The sequence below is a fragment of the Lonchura striata genome, chromosome 4, assembly GCF_050655825.1.
Source record: "Lonchura striata isolate lonStrDom1 chromosome 4, ASM5065582v1, whole genome shotgun sequence".
NCBI lineage: Eukaryota > Metazoa > Chordata > Aves > Passeriformes > Estrildidae > Lonchura > Lonchura striata.
In genome coordinates this window covers 2888609-2909258 of record NC_140706.1, presented here as the reverse complement: position 1 = coordinate 2909258, position 20650 = coordinate 2888609, and the positions used below count along the sequence as shown (strand labels likewise).

The window sequence follows — 20650 nt, the reverse complement described above, 5'->3', positions numbered from 1 at the left end:
TCATTAACAGCGGGAGGACACTGAAAAACCAGCGCTGGGTGTGCCTGGGGGTGCCGTGGATGGGGACAGGGATGGGGACAAAGTGCTCAGAGCTTTTGGGACCTCTGGGTCAGTGTTTTGGGGTCAACCACATCTGTTTGCATTGGAACAGTGGGGAATCAGCACAGAATCATGGATTGGTCACCTCAAAGGACTTCTGATTCCACCTCCTGCTGTGGGAAGGGAATCTTCCCTGATGCCTTGTGAAGGCTGACCTAGAGCAGAGGCTGGACAGAGCTGAAGAATAAAGCAGGGATTTATTTAAAAGCCTCCATGGATCCACCTTGGGCAGCACAAGAGCCCAGCCAGGATGAACCAAAATGGTCACAAAATGCATGACTGGTCACGGGGTCTCTCACTTTTATCAGTTCTGCTCCATTTGCAAGTTGGAGTTCATTGTCCAATTCCAGCTTTAGCCCAGGCAGTCCCATCCTTCTTGGTTTTCTCTCTCCAGCCCACATTGTTTATGCTCCTGGGGCTGAGATTTGGATCGTTTGTCCTTGGTCCCAGCTGGAGAAGGAATTGTTTTGTCTCCCTGCTCTGTGAGGAGCTCACCATCCCCTCATATGAAGCTCAGAAGTGCACACTAAAGCAGCACAGAATGTGAATAATAGAAAAGCCAAAACCTGAGGCATCACCCTTATCCCAGGTTGCTCCAAGCCCTGTCCAACCTGGCCTTGGGAAGTGAGATGAGATGTGAGGAAGGAATTAACACCATCAGGAGTGAACACATGCCCAGTAGAGCCAGATGGGCTGCAGCAGGACCAGGGGCTGTGGGAGCAGGAGCCCACCTGAGCACAACAACCTCTCCTGGACGAGGTAATTCTGACACAGCTCAGAAGAAAGTGGCCATTTCTTGCCCCAGGTACTCACCTGGCACCTGCAAAACCCACCCCAGCTGGTGCAGAAGCAGGGAGTGCTGCTGTAGAGGGTCAAGCAGGTCCAGGGCTGTGGTTTCGTGTCTCTGGGAGCTGCTCCTCCTTGCTCCTCACAGCTCAGGAGCTGGGGGAAGGATGCTGAAGGACCTGCCAGCCTTACCCCACCGGGCTGTCCTGAATCCAGCAAGAAATACATTCAATGGACAGTTTGCCACGATCTTTTCTTCTCAATGAGGATAGAGGTGCTTTTCCTACTCCTAGTTTACCTGCAGGAGGTGACAAAATGGGAAAAAAAATCCCCACATTTGTGGGGTTTCCCCTGAAAACACAAGCCCTGGAGCAAACCCCAGACTGGGGTGGTCATTCCTACATTGACTGCCTGGCACCAGGACCACCAAAGAGCAAAGCTGCTCCTCCACCAGGGAACCAATCCCAGAATCACAGACTTGTCTGGCTTGGAAAGGACCTTAAAGACCATTGGGTTCCACACCATCCTCTCCTCCTGCCTCTCCCACAAGGATCTGCTGTGCCAAAACCTCCCAGCAGCCACCTGGGATGGAGGAGGGGAATCCAGGGTCATTAGTACGAAGAGGAATGAGGCCAAGAGGGCTTTCATGCCTCAGCATCTTAATTGAAATGGGTTTCCCATCCTCCTCCCCCTGCTCCCAAGCCCAGCACATCCAGGCTCCTTCAAGGGCATCTCCTGGCTTGGTGCTGTGCACTCTGCATCCCCCATGAGCCACTCGCATCTCTTTAATTAAATGTCAAGATATTCAGGGCTTTTTTTTACCTTTTAAGTGCCCTCTGCTAGGAAAGATTCATGGAGAGCTCAGTTACTGTGTGGTGAGGAGGGGGAGAGCTGTGGGTGGGAAAATTGTGGGGAAACTGTGATCACAGGCAGGCAGGATCCCCTGCAATCCTTTGGGTTGGTTGTTTGAAAGGCTGGGTAGCAGGGAAAGGTTCCTTATCCAGAGGGTGCAGGGCACTGCCCAGGCTCCCCAGGGAATGGGCACAGCCCCAAATCTGCCAGAGCTCCAGGAGAGTTTGGACAACGCTCCCAGGGATGCACAGGGTGGGATTGTTGGGGTGTCTGTGCAGGGCCAGGAGCTGGATCAGTGATCCTGGTGGGTCCCTTCCAGCTCAGGAGGCTCCATGGTTCTGTGATCTACTAAACACAGCTTGAGGTGCAGCTCCTCCATCTCCAAAGCCAGGGCTGGTCCTGGGGCATCACCCCCAGGGGAAGCCAGTGCTGTCCTGCATCCGTGTGGGGTGTCCTGAAGGACCAAAACTGCTCCCCTGCAGCAAAGGGCAGCCTGGCATGACCCTCCAGGGGTCTGGGGACACCACGGATTCCCGGAATCCCAGAACCCCAGAATCCCAGACTGGTTTGGGGTGGAAACAACCTTGAAGCCCATCTCATTCCACCCCCTGCCATGGGCAGGGACAATTTCCACCATCCCAAGTTGCTCCAAGCCCTGTCCAACCTGGCTTTGGACACTTCCAGGGATGGGAAGTGCACAGCTGAGGCACTTCCAGCCTTAAATTTTGAGTCTCCACACTGAGTCCCCTGCAGTCACCTCCTCCCCTGTGTGCTTCCCTATTCGGATCTCCCTGGGAAAGGCGCAGTGTCCGACGTGGAGAGGTGCCAAAAGTTCTTTCTTGCAGCTGATGGAGGGCTGGATGCCGAGTGCTGGCACTCCCAAAGGATGTTTCTGTACAATTTGTCCTCCCAAGGAGACCTGGAGATAAATCAGGAGAGGAGGGAGCAGGGCAGGAAGCTGCAGGCAGGACACATTCATCACCTCCATCCTCCCGTGGTCCAGCGCCAACCAAAAATCCACACGGCTCCTGTCCCAGCCCACCCACATCCTGACCCACCCAGGTCCCTGCCCAGCCTCAGACCTGGCCAGGGTCAGTGTTGCACCTGGGAAAAGCCTTTTTTAATCCTGATAAACTTTTAAATCTCAGTGTAAATCCTGTAGAGGTAACAGCGGGATTTGGGAGTTGTCCTGGTAGGATGAGATGAGGTTCTGTCACCTTCTGGGGAGCCCGCAGTGGGAGTCAGCTTCAAAGTCAGGGAAATTTACTGTTCCAAACCAACCATAATTTCTCCTGGAAAGCATTCAGGGAGGCTTCTGTGGTGGTGACTGAGGAGGGCAACAAGGCTGGTGAGGGGCTTGGAACACAAAAATCTCACAAAAATCCTGTGAGGAACAACTGCGGGAGCTGGGGGTGCTCAGCCTGGAGAAAAGGAGACTCAGGGTGACCTTGTCACTCTCTACAGCTCCTGAAAGGTGGCTGTGCTCAGCTGGGGTTGGGCTTTCTCCAGGCAGCACTGACAGAACCAGAGGACACAGCCTCGAGCTGCACCAAGGGAAATACAGGTTGGATATCAGGAAAAAAGGATGATAACGTTCTGGAGTTTTCTGCCCAGGGAGGTGGTGGAGTCCCCATCCCTGGATGTGTTTAAAACAAGCCTGGATGTGGGTGCCAGGGTTTAGCTGAGGTGTTGAGGATGGTTTGGACTCGATGATCTGGAAGGTCTCTTCCAACCCAGTGATTCTGTGAGTTCTGTGAATTCTGTGATTATGAGCAAGCAATTGACTCCAGCCTGGATTCCCATCCCCATCCATAGGCTGCAGTGGGAGCTGACACATTCCACGTTCACAAACACCAAAATTCAGGTGAGGAGAAACCAAATTAAGGAGAAGAAACCAAAATAAGGAGAAGAAACCAAAATAAGGAGAAGAAATGGCGCCTGTGTCTGGGTGGGGGACCCATGACCCAGGGAGAAGGAGGCTGGAGAGAAACACATCCCATCTTTGGTGAAACCCTTCAAAATATCCAAATGCTTGAAGATAAAAATTTCAAATTTTAGAAGCTGCTTAGCTTGGATGCCAGAAGGACGTGGGCAGCTGTCTGGACTCCCAACATTGGCGTGTTGATGTCACCCCAGTGGGAACCATGAGCTCCCCTGGGATGCTCAGCCTTGGTGGGGCTGCTCCTTCTCCCCAGTGCAGTTTGGGGACTGGGTTCTCTGGGAGGCATCACAGTTCCTCTGGTGGGATCTCATTATGTGATGAGCTGAACATCTGGATTAAAATAGATCAAATAGGCACTAAATCCTAAATAAGCCTGGGAGCTCAGCAGCAGCCATATGCTTCCTGCTGACAAGCTCAAAAAAAAAAATTCTCTCCTTGCCATTACCTCACACTGCAGCAGTGTTTTATCCTCCTCCAAGCCAGCTCAGGGACAAACCTCCCTGCTCTGCCTCCCCAGCCCTCCCTGCTCTGGCCATCCTCTGGCCCAGCAGCCTGAGGCTCTTTTAGGAAGGGATGCCTGGAAATGGGAACTTACCCCACTGTGCAAAAGATCTGGTGATGGGAATGAAAGGAATAATATTCAAAGGGAGTTGAAAAAGGAAGAAAACCAGAGCTTTGTTGTTTAGCATTCAAAGGATGCTAAATGTCCCTTAATGTTTGGGGTCTTAGGAAATTCCTGTAGGAACACAGCGAATATTTGTTGTTTTGGTGTCTGCATCCTTCTGGGGCCAAGAGGAAAGTGGAGGTCAAGTGTCCTCCAAGAGCTGGATGGAGAGCATGGAGGGTGGGATGGACCCAGGGGTGCTGCAGGAGGATGCAGGACTCATGGAATGGTTTGTGTTGGAAGGAATCTTAAATCCCATCCCATCCCACCCCTGCCTTGGGCAGGGACACCTCCCACCATCCCAGGCTGCTCCAAGCCCTGTCCAGCCTGGCCTTGGACACTTCCAGGGATCCAGGGACAACCACAGCTTCTTTGGGCAACCCAGGGCCCAGGGAAGAATTGATTCCCATTTATTCCCATCTAAATTTCCTTTTTCAGGGCAGACTTGAGGGAAGACTCAAGGATAACACAGCACAGCACTGCCTTTACCCCCTGCAGCACAAAAATAAGGTGTGGCCACTGCCTTTAGCTCATGCTCCTTATTTAGCTAAGCAAGACAAGGGCTAAGGTCCTGGGAGGCCTTGGCAGGCTTGTCCTGGAGCTTTTTTTTTTTCCCTTTTCATCTGATTTTAGCTGAAACACCACATTGCCCAATGGTCAGATGAGCATTGCTGGTGTGGCAACCGGTCAGGCCACCAGATTTCACCCAAGCCTTCTGCAACCGCGTGATTTCACCCTAAAAACATCCAAAACCAGCCCGTGAGGGCCTGGCTAAAATCAGAGGGGTTTCTCTGCCCCAGCAGTGCTTCTGGAGGTGGTTGTGTGAGGTGGGAGAACAGCACCAACCAGGCCACCCTGCAGCAAAAAATCTGCCATGCTGGTGACTTATCTCAGTGACTCCGAGGAGGGGCGAGCACAGGAGAGGCTCAGAAGCCCCTGTGCAACCACCATAATTGAATTATTGCTGGGAATTAGCAGCAATTGGATAATTTGGGAGCTGAGTGTTGGGTTTGTCACGGCAAACCCTGACGAAGACGTCGTGGCTCGTTGTGGTTTGCTGGTTAATGAGACCAAGCTCAAACTCGCTGCCCTGTGCACGAGGTTTTTGCTGCCTTTTTGACTTCTAAATTGCAACACTTCAAAGATAATAATTTGGAAATGGCATGGGAAAAGCAGGGCAGGCCGTGACCTGAGCTAGCTGGAGAAATTCTCCTTCCTTCTCTGGTTTAAGGGAGAGGAGAATGGCGGTGGCTGAGCTGTGTTGGATCCACCATTGATTATTGATTGATAAATAGATCAAATGGGAGCATGGGGGTGTCCCACTGGTGTCCCCTTCTCTCCATCACCCACTCCTGTGGCAGGAGGAATGAGGCAGCTCAGGGGCAATAATTCACAAATTCACAGAGGCCAAATCCTGCTGGGAAAGGTCCAAGGGCCCAATTTGGGCTCATTGGTGCCTCTCAGCAGAGGGGAAAGAACAGATTTTCACCTCTGGGATGCACAGCCTGAAGGAGCCAGCTCTCCATTTGCAGACACCAGATTCCTGGTTTTCCTTGGAAAAGTATTGTGGGTTTTTTTATTGTTGGGATTTTTTTTTTGTTTGGTTTTGGATTTTTTTAATGGGTTTTTGGGTGGTTTTTTGTTTGTTTGTTGTTTATGCTTTTTTGTTTGTTTTTTTTATATATTTGTGGAGGGTTTTTTTTTGGTTCTGTTTTGATTTTTGTGGGGTTTTTGTTTGTTTGTTTTGGTTTTGGGTGTGTTTTTTTGGGGGGGTTTTGGTGGTTTTTTTTGTTTGGTTTTTTTTTGTTTGGTTGGGGTTTTTTTTGGGATTTTTTGGGTGGGTTTTTTTTTTTTTTTTTTTTTTTTTTTTTTTGTTTTTTCCTGTGGAAGGGGCTCACTGTACCACGGCAGCGTGGGATCCACACACTCCTTTTTTCTTCTGGCCGAGACCTCATGATTTCGCACCTGATCTCCCATTTCTTCCAGAAGAGAACCGAGGGGGCAAGAGAGAAAATCACACCCGCAGGAGTCCAACCGCTCACCGAGTAACCCCGCCGGGCTTTATTCCAGCTGTGAATCCCCTCCCTCCCCGTTACCCTGCCTCCCTTTCTCCCCTCATCCTGGGAAAAACCTGAATTTGGGCCCGGGGAAGGCACGGGGGGAAGGAGCGGGGTACTGGGGGAGGGATGCTCTGCCCGCACGGTGATGTGCGCACGGTGATGCGCGGTGACACCCGGCTGTGCCAGCGGGGACACGGCAGCCCCCGCCAGCCGCTGCCCCTCCCGCAGCCCCAGCAGCACCCAGATCCCCCACCCACCCCCCAGCTTGGGGCTGGGTGGCCCGATGGGTCCCAGAGGTCTGGGGTGTACTGCAGGGGGTGGGAAATGGGCTGGGGAAAAAGGTTTCAGGGACTTGTTGGGGGAGAATTTCCTCCCTCTGATGGGGTTGTGTCCTGGGCAGGAGCATTTCTGGGCAGGGATTCAGTTGCCTTGTGGGTTGGGGCGATGGGCAGGGGGAAATACACCCAGTGGTTGAGGATGTTCAGTCCTTCTGCAGCTCCTCGTGGTTCACACTCTCCTTCTCCATCCCCATCCTCCCTTTCCCCATTCCCATCTTCCTTTATCCACCCCCATCCTCTTCTTCTCCACAGCCAGCCTCTATTTCTCCATCACCATCCTCCCTTTCTTCACCTCCAACCTCCTTTATTCATCCCCATCCTCCCCCTCTCCATCCCCATCCTTTCTTTCTCCATTCTCAGCCTCTCCTTCTCTGTTCCCAGCCTTGCCTTTTCCATCCCCAGATTTTCCTCTCTCCCCAGCCTCTCCTTATCCATCCTCAGCCTCCCAGCTCCTTCTGCTCACCCTGAGCTTGCCCTGGCCTTGCCCTGGCCCCGTAGATCCCAGCCCTGTGCTCGGGAGCATCGCTCTGCCTCAATGCCAGGAGCCAGGAGCAGGACGAGGGGAGCCAAGTCCGGGGCACAGGGAAGCTGAAAAGCAGCGTGAAAACACAGCCCTGATTTCTCACCCCGGCTCAGGCAGACACAGGGACATGACCCAGTTATTTGATGGCAGCGTTTAACATTTCCCCTCCAAGGCAAATCCAGCCCGGCTTCCTCTCCCTCCCGCTTCCCAGCCAGGCAGCCTGGCCTGGATCGCTGCCTTCCTGGGGCTTAAGAGCTCGTCGGGCTGGGATGGAGGGGAAAATGTGACCGTGCAGCCTCATCAGGAGCCCAGATGTGCTGCTGATTCATCCCATCATTGCATAAGCCCCGGCTGGAAGCAGCTGCTTCCTCCAGGCTGTGCCCTGGAACACCCTGGAGGTGCACGGGGTGGGGGGACCTCCGGAGGAGGCAGAGTGCTCAGGGTGGGCTGCAGCACTGTGGGAAGCCAGGACATCCCTCTGGCTGCCCTGGCAGGTCTGGGACCCTGGCAGGGGTCAGGAACCCCCCTGGACAGAGACCCCAGAGACAATGGCTGTGATTTCTGGCCATGGAAAAGAGTTTTCAATCTTACAGGGTGAATTACCAGCTCTGAATGTTTGATATCAGTAATAATTAAGTGTGGCACGGGTGCAAAAGTAAAATTTTAGGATTCTAAATGAGGGGTCCAAAGGGGACAAAATGGAGGAAATTGGGTGTGCATTGTCCTTTTTCTCCTTCTTCATGCCCTCCATGTCTCACTGTGGTGTTGGCATTTTTCTGTTGGTTCAGGCTGGGGACACACTGTCCAACGTAGGTGACAGATATTGGCACGTTCTTGTAAATGCAGCCCAGGGAGTTTCTGGTATTTAATGTTTGTAACATCCCACTGAGGGCAGAGCCCCACACGCTGCCCTGCAGGACAGAGCTGGGCAGGGCAGCAGAACATGTGAGAGATAAACAGAATAAACAACCTGGAAACCAGCACAGACCAATGATGGCTTCTGCTTTGGCAGCGGGGCGGAATGACAGAGACTTTCTACAATATTGGAATCATCAATACCTCAGATTCTGACACAGCACCCCAAAAACTCCACAGAGAGGTGAAGGAGCTGGGGGAGACATCACTGCCATGGTGGGAAGCAGGTGAGCAGATACAGGAATGCTGAAAAAAGGCACCCCAAGGTGGCCAAATCAACCCTCCCACCTCCGTGGTCAATGTCCAGAGGGTGTTTGGCCTCTCTGAGAGGTCCAGTGGCCCTCCTGAAGGGACAAAGGATGAATCTCTCTGGGGTGCTCTGTGCACTCGTGTGGATATAATCTGATTATCCCTTCCTTGATGTTTAGCATCACAAAGGGAAAAGCTGCCTCTGAGCTGAGCCCTTGGAGCCACCACTTTGGGACTGGTCTGGGGGAAGGAGGGTCTGAAACTGGCCTGGAGGAGCTGCAGAAATTTGGGAAGGATTTAAAAACGCCCTGTCCCACTCCCAGCTGCTCGTTGATCCTGTGTTCAAGAGACATTTGGACAATTCTCTCAGGCACATGGTTTGATTTTTGGGATTGTCCTGTGCAGGGCCAGGAGTTGGACTGATGATCCTTGTGGGTCCCTTCCAGCTCAGGAGATTCCATGATTTTCCCAGAAGCAGCAAACTGGTCGGGCTCCTCTGGAGAAGATACCAAGCCCAGGTACTGCTTTTGTTCCAGGGCCCACAAAAAATAATTTCCTTTCCAAAAAAGACACAGGCATTGATAAAAAAGACCTGGATAGACCAGGGCTTCTGCACAGTCACCCTGCAGAGCAAAGAGGTTTCAGTGAGGCCCCAAAACTCCTGATCTGCCTTAGCAAGGGCAGTTCAGCGGGTGGCATTTCACAGAAAATGTGTGTGTGTGCACCTGTTGAGTGTGTTTGCACACAAATAACACAACAGAGGTTTTAGAGGACAATGTGGCACACAGCAAGAGCAGGACATATTTATGAAAAATTCCCAGGCAAGATGAAACTAAGTCAGAAAAACATCCAGGACCTTTAAAGGACTTGAGTGCCTCCTGCACACCCATCCCCACGCTCAGCCTGTGCTGCTGCGTACCTCTGTGAGTTTGGGATTTATTTTTTGGGGGGTGGGATTTGGCAGGCTGGTGTTTCTGAAAACGACCAAGACCTTGGCCAACCCTTTGACGAGGCCACCTGAGCATCTTATGGGCAGCAGAGTCACCACGCAGGGGAAAAACCAAGAAAAAGCTGAATCTGGTACAGCAAGAGGGGAAAAAAAGCCCTTCACTGCCAGAGGTGGTGGGTGAGCACAGGGAGAAGGAGGTGGCAGAGCCAGTCTCATCCTTTTGGGATGCTGGGAGGAGTGGGGAGGTTTTTTCTTGCAAGAAAAGTGCTCAGTGAGTGACCCAGGACCAGAGCAGTGTCTGGCTAAGCCGGGGTTCAGCGCCGTTCTAAGCGGCTTCAGGAGCAGCAAGCACAGGAGAAGCGCACACGAAATAAAAGTGGGGAAAGAAAAGAAAAACAAGCAGTGCCAGTGGTTATGTAAGGGATCAGAGGCTGCCCACGTGCTCCATAAGGTCCTCCATCTCCTCCCCGAGAATGCTCTGATGGGTTTTGGTTCATCCTGATCGCCCCTCCTTAGGAATTTTTGGGGAGGGTTTGTAGAGGAGTGAAGGAAGGTGCAGAGGTGTGATAGCTCCTCTTGGAGGGGTGACAGAGGAGGGTTTGAATGGGAAAGTGTAACATTAAGTGTCGGAGGCCAGGACATCCCTCTGGCTGCCCTGGCTGTCTCCAGACCCTGGCAGGGGGCTCAGAGACCTTGGCACCAAGTCAAAAACATCTGTGGTTTCCATTTTAGCCCATGGAAAAAGCTGTCAATTTTATATGAGGAATTACAAACCACAGGGGTTTGAGTAGTGTGGTAGTTGAATTAACAGAGGGTGAAAAAGTAGAATTTTTGGGTTTTAAAATAAGGGATTCAAGGGGACAAGATGGAGGGATTTGGACGTGTCCTGACCTTTTTCTCCTTCTTGCCCTCCATGTCTTGGTGTGATGGTGACACTTTTCTATTGGTTTATGGTAGAGACACACTGTCCAACATAAATGATAGATATTGGCATGTTATTGTAAACATAGTACACGTAGTTTTTGGTATAAAATGTAAACACTGCCCTGAGGGCAGACAGAATGCCATGGCTGACCTGCTAGACAGAGCTCAGTAGGTCAGAGAAAGAATGTTCTAGATAAGGAAAAATAAACTACCTTGAAAAGCTGATCCTACACATTCCAGACTCCTTCTCTGGCTGCACGGGCTGGGAGAGGAAGGACTTTTACAATCTTGGGGTCACCTCAACACCACGGACCCTAGAATTAAGGGTGGCTGGAAAAAGGACGTGGACAACTCCTCTTGCAGTCAGGACACAGAACTGGGGACAAATGAGCAATCAAGTGACACTTGGGTAGGACAAATCAGGCAGAAGAGAGACCTGCTCCCCATCCCTGCACAGCTAAATAAGGAATTACTGCAAATATAAAATACTTACATGGATCCCCAAAGCTCAGCACCTGATAATCCCAAAAGGCTCTTCCAAAGATTCAACTTCTGGCTTGTGAAAGAGAGGGAGAGCAACTTTTCCATGGGCAAGGACAAGGCACTTAAACTGCCAGAGGGCAGGGATGGATGGGATATTGGGAAGGAATTGTTCCCTGTGAAGGTGGGCAGGCCCTGGCACAGGGTGCCCAGAGAAGCTGTGGCTGCCCCTGGATCCCTGGAAGTGCCCAAGGCCAGGCTGGACAGGGCTTGGAGCAACCTGGAATGGTGGAAGGTGTCCCTGCCATGGCAGGGGTAGGACTGGATGAGCTTTAAGGCTCTTTCCAAACAAAATCCTGTGGTTCTGTGATCTTCTATGACTTTTCCTTAGGAATTGCCTGAATTTGAATTTGCTGGAGGCTGTGGATAATCACTCCACGTTGGCTGGATTTTTGTTCCCCTCTTCCCTGCAGTTCTCTGCTGTTCATTGGGCAGTTTTCTTTATCTATTCCACAACCAATCCTCCCTCCAGGAGATCTCTTCTGTTCATGGGCCATTAATTATTAATTATCTTCTGTTCATGGCCAGTGAGTGTCCCTGTATGGCTGAGAAAATTCCGTCATCCCATGGGGAGATGCTCTGCCCAGGGGAGGAGCCAAACATTCCTACCTGGATCCAATCTGACCTGGGAACAGCACAGCAGCCTTTGCCCACTGCATTCCCAGAGGAGCAGCTTTCTTCCCCCTGCATTCCCAGAGGAGCAGCTTTCTTCCCCCTGCATTCCCAGAGGAGCAGCTTTCTTCCCTCTGCATTCCCAGAGGAGCAGCTTTCTTCCCACTGCATTCCCAGAGGAGCCCAGGCCCATCTCCCCCAGCCCTGGAGCTCCAGAGGAAAACTCCCCCCTTGTGCAGGATCCTGCTCCAGCAGAAGCACAGCTGGCACTGCAGGAGGGCTGAGCCACCCTGGGATGGGGCTGAGCCACCTCCCTGACACACAGGGGGACAGGGCCTGTTCTGACTCTGGCAGTGGTTTGTTTTGTATTACTTCATTCTTATTTTACTTTCATTTTCCCCCTAATAAAGAACTGTTATTCCTGCTCCCACATCTTTGCCTGAGAGCCCCTTAATTTCAAAATTATAATAATTCAGAGGGAGGGGGTTTGCATTTTCCATTTCAAGGGAGGCTCCTGCCTTCCTTAGCAGACACCTGTCTTTTCAAACCAAGACAGAGTTCCAGAGTGGTTTGGGCTGGAAGAGACCTCAAAGATCACCTCATTCCACCCCCCTCCATGGGCAGGGACACTGCAGGGAGGTTTCTCCCAGGCTGGAGCCTGGAGAGAAGCAGCAGGGCAGCCCCAGCACCCTCACAATGTATCAGCAGAGCTCACTGAAGGCAGCCAGAACAACGTGTGCTGAGCCTGTCTCTGTGTCCAGTGCTCCAGGACAGATGCCCTGAGCCTGCCCTCTGTGCTTGCTGCTTTTTTTCCTTCCCCCTGTGCTTGTATTTAAAAGATGAATTCCTGCAGCTGAGTTTGTGCAAGCCTCAGCTGCATCACAGCGCTGCCGGGGCAGCAGAGCAAGGAGAACCCCGAGGTATCCAGGTCCCCCCACTGCAGGGACACCCAGGAACAGACGGATGGACAGAGGAGGGGAGATCTGAGTGAAAATCCAGGAAACACCTCTGGCTTCCTTCTGCAGAGTCCCTCCCCCCCGGGCTGTGAGTGTCTCACTCAGAGCGGGGGTGAATTATAGTGAGAAGTGTTAAATAAGTGCTGATATTTGTGGTTTTTTCTTGCCCTCTGGCCCACACATCTGCCTTCCTAAAAGGGAAATGCATGATCCCAGGACTCCAGGAGGTTTGGCACCAAGGGATCAGGCACCCAGCACCTTTTATAGGAGGTGGGGAGCAGAGATCTGCTCAGCAGGGAGACTGTGAGGCCACAAAGGGAGAAAATGGAGCCTCTCTGCCCTGGAGACAGCCTGAGAGAATTGGAATTGTTCATCCTGGAGAAAAGGAGGCTCCAGAGAAACCTTTCAGCACCTTCCAGTACCTGAAAAGGCTGTAAGAGAGCTGGAGAGAGACTTTGGATATGGGTCTGGAATGACAGCACAAGGGGGAATGGCTCCAAATTGCCAGAGGGGAGGGATGGATGTGATACTGGGGAGGAATTCTTCCCTGTGAGGATGGGAGGACCTGCCACAGGGTGCCCAGAGAAGCTGTGGCTGCCCCTGGATCCCTGGAAGTGTCCAAGGCCAGGTTGGACAGAGCTTGGAGCAACCTGAACTAGTGGAAGGTGTCCCTGCCCATGGCAGGGAGTGGCACTGGATGGGCTTTAAGGTGCCTTCCGACCCAAACCACTCCAAGGTTCTACGATTCCATGGTTCTGTGGGATTTTGTCCAACAGCATCAACCCCACCCTGAAATGAATCAGAGTCAACACCCTCTGCAGCTTTATTAAAAACATCCCGAATTATTCTGATACTGGGGATGGATGGATGGATGGATAGATGGATGGATGGGGTGGATCCTGGTGTTTTTTAGGATTTTTTTTCAAGTGAAAGGCTTCCTGGCAATATTTGGCTGGCTCACTCATATCCCCACCAGCATCCAGGGCGTGCAGATGTGAACAACCCTGGATTCAGGAGAGCTGGGAATTGCTGCCAACAGCACCTGCAGCTGGGGAATATTCCTGGTGTCCAGTGTGAGCTCAGTCTGCTGCTCTGGTTTGAAAGCAAAACCAGTGAGAGGCTCCAAGTCAGAAATACAATTTATTAGGAAAAAGGAAAAAGAAACCAAAATACATGCAATAATACAAAAGAAAAAAACACAGACAGAGTCAGAATACAACCTGACACCCTTTTGGTCAGGGTGTTGGTAGCAGTCCCAATTGGAATGGCTGCTGTCCTCCTGGAGTGGCAGGTGTGGTTCTGTCAGAGCAGTGATCCTGTAGAAGGGTGTAGTATTCCTCTGAAATCCAGTGATAAAACACAACTGTTCCTCTGGGAGCCCAGTGGAAAGGCTGAGTCTGGTGTCCCAGAAACTCAGATTATATCCAGGTAGGAATGCTTGGCTCCTCCCTCTGGGCAGAGCATCTCCCAGTGGGCTGCTGTAATTTTTATCAGTCCTGCAGTGATATTCAATATCTCATTAACAGCAGATGTTTCTCTGGGGGGAGGATTGGTTTGTGCAAGAGATAAAGAAAACTGCCCAATGAACACAAGAGACCTGCCCCACCTCCAGCAGATGGCAAATAGAAAACATTTTTCCCTTACAATCCAGGACATCTGCCCTCACTTCCCACCAATTCCAGCAGCATCCCCAGCTGGGAGCACATCCCCAGCCCCACTGCCAGGTGTGCAGGGAATCCTCCGAGCGCCTCAGAGCCCAAACAGCCACAGCTGGAGGGAGCAGAGCACCAGGCAGGACACGGGGACACGGCGGGTTTCCATGGCACCCAGCTCAGGTGTCACCGCTGGAGGGATGCGGGTGGGGATGCTCGGGGATGCTGCAGTGCCAGGGATCCGTGTCCAGCAGGGAATGGCAGCTCTGGGGCTGGAAATCCCCTCTGGCAAATGTCAGAGCTGGGAACGGCCCCGTCCAGCCTCTTGTGCTTGGCTCAGCCCAGCTGGTGAGCTCAGGTGTCTGCAGAGCCCAGGACGAGGTGTGACAGCACAGGGGGTGTGCTGCTGGTGTCCTTCTGTTATGGTTTGACACTGGCACAATGCTAGTGTTCCTATGAAAATGTGATCTCTTTCTTGAATGCTGTGAAGTGGAATTTAGAATAGAGCAAAGTAGGCTTAAGCTTAATAACAGGAAAAAAACTTTATTAAGCTACTACTATAAAAGAAAAGAGAAAGGAAAAAAAGGGGAGGCTGCACTGTGTGCTGACTGGAACCAAAGAGAGCGAGTTCCCCTAGGAATTCTGCTTTTAACCCCTCTGTGTTCTCAGAGGCGTGTCCACCTTCAATTGGTCAACATCCAAATTGACCTCTTCCTTCCGGAAAAAATTCTCTTTCTGTGTCAAACCACGACACCTTCACACCGGGGAGACCCTGCTGGGACCTGCTGGGCCTTTGCTGTCCCTCCTTCTCCATCCCCAGTGCTGGCTCCAGCTCATCTTTCTTAATAGGATCTTAAAAAAGATGCCTGAACATTGGCCAAAATGTTTTCCCAGCTGTTGGAACACTCAAACTCTCTCTGAGGAAGGTGGAGAGGGAGGCAAAGTGGAGCAGAGACATTTCAGCCTCCAGCAGAGCTTGAGTCACCTGAAACCTTCCTGTGTCCCCCTTGGATCTGCCCTGCCATGATCTGCTTCCAGAAATGTTGAAGAATCCCCCCTCTACCCAAGGGACCTCTTGGATTCTGTGGTGGCACAGGTAACTCCCATCCTGATTATGTTATTCTTATGCTAAAAAATGTATTTTTATTTAAAGCTGTCGGCAGGGAAAAGCCATGGGAGCCCAGCTGCAGCCACTGCACTCAGTGTAGGATTTTTCCTCACAGAAGGTGTCTGGACATCTTAAGAACGTGCCAATTTCAATAACCAGAGGTGGAAAGGAGGGATGTGGTTCCTGACAGCCTGATTTAAGCCTTGCAGAGGAAGAAAAACTCCTTTTTCTCCTTTTTTCCTGCCCTTGGCTCAGAGCAGGCTCCGTCAAACTCAAGATTTGATGTTCCTTGTGGAGCTCTGGTGGCTGGGAGAACAACAGGACTCCTGGCACGAGTCAAACCCTCTGGAGAGGATCCTCCTGCCACTCTTCTGTCCAAGATTATCGTCTGGAACAGACACAGGGATTGGAGGAAGGGTGGAGAAGCAGAGGTGGGTGGTGCAGCCCAGTCCCTGTGGTCTGCGAGGGAGGGAGCCCCTGGTCCTTGCTGCAGATGATCCCTGGGCGTGTGAAACGTGGGGTGACCCCATATCCTCACTAGAGAGCTCCATGAGATTTTCAGGGCGGTGTTTTTGTTATAAATGAAAATTTGTCCAGCCAAATTTATATGAAAAAATAAAATATTTGTTTTGCAATCAAATTCTATCTAGCCAGCCACAAGGAAAGAACAGGGCCGAGCTCGGGGATTGACCCTGGGTGTGTGACAAGGAGTCAGCCTCAGCAGAGGTTTTCTCCTATGCTCACACCTCCATCCTGGCACAAGTGGTTTTTATAGGGAAAATTCCACCTGAGGCCAAGATTTCAGCAGTCAGTCTTCCATTCAGAGTCCATAGGTTAATAAGATTTTCTGTTTTGGTGATGAGGAAGAACAATTCAGTGTCAGGAGTTGTTGAATCCCTTGATGAAATTTACTGAACGCTGCATTCACACGGATCTGCCTGAGGATTTCCACGATGTCCATCTTGGGTGGTTTATTTGATGATCAGTGCCCCATCTCCCGGCAGTCACATCCTTTTACTTATAAATCAATTTTCAATATACACCAGGTTTCGCCTTGAGGGTTGGGTGTGAGAACTCTGGGCTTGGTCTGGGGTTTCGTGTGGTGGTAAAGTCTTTCTTCTAACTCGTGCTTTCAAAGAAAAACTTTGCAGCCTCTTATTGTTCGGTCTTAAGGCAGTTTATTGTGAGTTATCTAAAAGATTGTCTTTTTTGGCTACTGTGGTTGTTTGGTTAGTGGCCTAGGCAGAGACACACACATACCTTGATATCTTCTCTGTTTGCTGGTTTTTTCTTCTCTCTCCCCGCCCAGGGCTGTTGCTATTTTTTATATGATATATTACGTATTATATGTTTATAGTTTTCCCCCAATACCTATTATCTATGTTATAAGGTGCTTTTCTACTCTAAACCAATCTATAAGTGCTAACATCACCAAGAACATGGGGGCAAGGAAGAAGAAGGAGGAAGAACAGGATCAACTCACTTTCTTTTATCTTAGAACTTCTGACGCCCATGTACGCAGTAAAAACCCCCCTGTACATGTGCTAAAACCCCCTTGTACAATACTAAAAAAATTTCCCCCTCTACTTTGTAATTACTTCTACTATATTATTTAACTTTTTGTGACTGTTTGTTCTACTTCTAAAGTTGGTAACTTATTTTATGGCTCAAACTCAAAATCACAGCTGTTTGCAGCTGCTTGCTAGGGTCTAAAATGCTCCTGACCAAGGCCTGGAACTTTTAAAAATGTCTGAGAGACATTTTGAGTTCCAACAGTTGGGGGGCTAATACAAACGAGCATAATCTAACAAGTATCCAATATTACACATTTCATACAAGGAATGGTGTGAATTATGTTTACTACACATAACATTTTTGTGCTGGAATTGTCCCTTTCCTGCTCTTGCACAGGGAGAGGAGCTCCACAGGGGGAGGGGATGTGCCAGGTCACTTCCAATGGGCTCCCTCAGCTCCAGAGCCTGGCCGTGCTCCTTGGGTGGGTTTTAAGAACAGGACAAAGAGCTGGGCTGACCTGGGTGTTTGTGAAGCTCCTCAGAGATTAGAAGCAAAGCTCAGGTTGCTTTGGACAATGGGCTGGATGATTTTCCTGGCATAATCAACCTTCTAGCAGAGAGTACCAAGGTCCTTTGCAAACATCACTGGTGCTTTGTGCTGTCTGCACAAGCAGTTTGCTTTGCATTCTGGCTTTATTCTATTCCGTTTCAATTTACCCAAAATATCTCGGCATGCTGGTGAGTGGCAGCTCTCTGGGATGAGTGTGCATGTGGATATACTTCTGCTAAGTCAGTGTGAATCCTTTCTGCCAGTCAGGCAAACAATGACAGCAGGGAAAATCAGCAAGGGGAAAAAGAAGACAGGGACATGCAGCCTCTCTGCAGAACGACCCAACAGCCCAGGAGAGCTGACCTGTGCCTCTCCCACTCTCCTTGACCGGGTCCTGAGGGGCTGGGCAGCACAGCTGAGCTTGCTGTGCTGTCCCTGTGCCATCCTCCTCCACTCCTGGCTCTCCAGACCTTGGGGACATGGCTTGGGACAGTGCATCTCACCCACAGCTGAGCTGGTAAGAGCTGCAGCCCTTCAGAGCTGTTCAAAGTATGAAATGAAATGAAAGAAGTCACGATCAGTCCAAGGAAACTTCCCAAGAAAAACAGGTGTAATCCTTCTAGAGAAGAAACCTGGAAGTGCACAAGAGTTGGAGCCATCTGGCAGATTCCTCAGGATCCCAAAGGCCTGATGATGATGATGATGATGATGATGATGATGATGATGATGATGTGTGTTTTTCTGTGAGGCCCTATCTGCTGTGTCAGTCCCTCTCTGGGATTTGAAACACAGCAGCTGCTCAGCAGGGCTGGCACAGCAGCAGGGCAGTGTCTGCTGGAGCTGTGCCACGTCCAGCAGGGTGACACCAGTGCTGCCAGCACCTCTGGCTGGAGCTGAATCCCAAAGGGAAACATGGAGCAGCTGGAGAGCAGCCCCAGGACAGGATCTGTGCTGTTCCTGCTCTCTGCTGGGGATGAAGCAGCTCCAGGGCTCAGCTTGAGTCCACATGGAGAGCAAATCTGGGGTGATCCCCCCAGTGCTTGGGTTGGAGGGGATCTTAAATCCCATTTTATTCCATCCCTGACATGGGCAGCGACACCTTCCACTGTCCCAGACTGCTCCAACCTGACCTTGGACACTTCCAGGGGTGAAAGCATCAGATTGAGCAGACAAATCAGAGCAGCCTTGAGCTCAACCCCTTCCAAACTCTGCCCTTGCCCTCCCTGAGCAGCAGCTGGAGCTGAGCCCTGACTCCAAGGAAGGATGGCATCTTTGTGCTGACAGTGGGAATGGCTTCCCACTGCCAGAGGGGAGGGATGGATGGGAGATTGGGCAGGAATTGTTCCCTGGGAGGGTGGGCAGGCCCTGGCACAGGGTGCCCAGAGAAGTTCTGGCTGCTCCTGGATCCCTGCAGGTGCCCAAGGCCAGGTTGGATGGGGTTAGAGTAACCTGGGACAGTGGAAATTGTCCTTGCCCGTGGCAGGGTGTGGAATGAGATGAGCTTTAAGGTTCTTCCCACCCAAATTCTATGATTCAATGGGAAACGCCTCCCTTGGAGCTCTCCAGCGCGGGTCTGAGCTGCATCCCAGAGCCCGGCTCACAGCCAGCCCGGTGGCATCAGCCACAGACGGAGGGACACGGCCCCGCGTCCCTTAACTCAGGTTAAGTCGCGCCTGGTTGCCAAAAACTCTCGCCGCAAATCCGCGGGACGAGGCGCGATGCTCTCAAAGCTCATTAACAAACGCTAATGAGCTGCCAGCGCTGCTCCTGCCCGGGGCCGGCCCCGGATTCACACTCCGAGCTCTGAGCAGCTTCCTCGGGCTGGGAATTCCCAAAGGCTTCCCAAACACAGAGCAGGATCGAAACTCACCAAAAATCCCCTGCTCCGGCTGCTCCCGCGCTGCTCCGGTGATGCTGCAAAGCTTTTGGGGTCAATCCTGGCGTTTTCAGCGCATCCAGGAGCGGCGTCGTTCCTCCCGTGGCTTCTCCGCGGCTCAAACAAGCCAAACTCGGCAATTTTGGTTAATCGAACGCCAATAGCGCCCTTGTCACCTCGATGTGGCGATGCTGGGCGAGGAGCAGAGCAGCAGGCGGCTCCCCCAGGTCCTGCCGAGCCCTGGGGAGCGGGACAGGGGCTGAGGTGGTGCTCCCCAAATTTGCGGGGATGCTTGGCTCCCGTTGCCATGGGGATGCTGCGCGGGAGGGGGATGCGAGATCGGCTGCTGCCATCTCCTGGAGGAGCCGGCATGGCCGGGGGGGTTTAGGGAGAGCCGGGGATGTCCCGGGCAGGGCTCAGCGCAAAGCCGGGCAGGGACATTGGTACCCAGGGGTCTGGGCACAGCAGGGCTCAGCGGGGCACTGGATGCTGGCAGAAAGTCACCCTGAATGTGTGGGATCTACCCCGCAAAAAAAACCATTAACAATTGCAGCGGCCATGAGCCCAAATCATAAAGTCATTAAAGTTGGAAAAGCCCTCTGAGATCATCCAGGCTAATCATTAACCCAGCACTGCCAAGGCCACCGTGTCCCCAAGTGCTACATCCACTGGGTTTTTAAATCCTTCAAGGGATGGGGGCTCCACCACTGCCTGGGAGCTGTGCCAGGGCTGGAGAAGCCTGTGTTGTCCTGTGAAGGACAGGGAGAAATGCAGTGAGTAACATTCATGTTCTCCAAATCCCTGCCCAGCTGAGTGCCTGGCAAACAGAAGCTCTAGAATGCTCAACTCAAACAGGTTGGAAAAGCCCTCAAGGATCATCCAGTCCAACCATTCCCCCAGCCCTGCCAAGGCCACCACTGACCCATGTCCCCAAGGGCCACATCCACATGGCTTTTAAATCCCTCCAGGGATGGGGATTCCAACACTGCCCTGGGCAGCTGTGTCTGGGCTGAGCAACCCTTTCCATGAAGAAATTTTCAGAAATATCCAACCTGAGCCTCCCCTGGCCCAGCTTGAGGCTGTTTCCCCTTGTCCTGTCCCTGTTCCCTGGAGCAGAGCCCGACCCCCCGGCTGTCCCCTCCTGTCAGGAGCTGTGCAGAGCCACAAGGTCCCCCCTGAGCCTCCTTTGCTCCAGGCCCTTCCCAGCTCCCTCAGCCTCTCCTGGTGTTCCAGACCTTCCCCAATATCCTTTTTGTCACAAGCAGCCCTGAAGTGCCCCAGGACTGGAGGTGCCCCAGCAGTGCCAGCACAGGGCACTGCCCTGGTCCTGCTGCCACCCCAAGGCTGGGACAAACCAGAACTGCCCACGTTGTATTTTGGGAGCTTTGGGCACATCCTGTGCTGGTCTGGCCTCCCTGGGAGGACCCTGAAGGGCTGCTGAGGTCAGCCCCAGGATGGAGAGTGGCTCAGAGGTGGCTGCTCCAGCCAGAGCACTCTGAAGGAGCCAATCCCACCCTCAGTGCCCCGAGGGAAGTGGCAGC

The 20650-nt window shown here is 52.0% G+C and overlaps 1 long non-coding RNA gene across 1 annotated transcript; it reads right to left on the bottom strand.

Annotated features, from left to right (window-relative positions):
* Positions 1-277: 277 nt before the first annotated feature.
* LOC146767486 (uncharacterized) lies at positions 278-20440 on the bottom strand. The gene is made up of 2 exons (XR_014954595.1): positions 19104-20440; positions 278-2656 (listed from the first exon to the last, which is right to left on the bottom strand). It is a non-coding gene; the product is annotated as an uncharacterized LOC146767486 (long non-coding RNA).
* Positions 20441-20650: the final 210 nt, after the last annotated feature.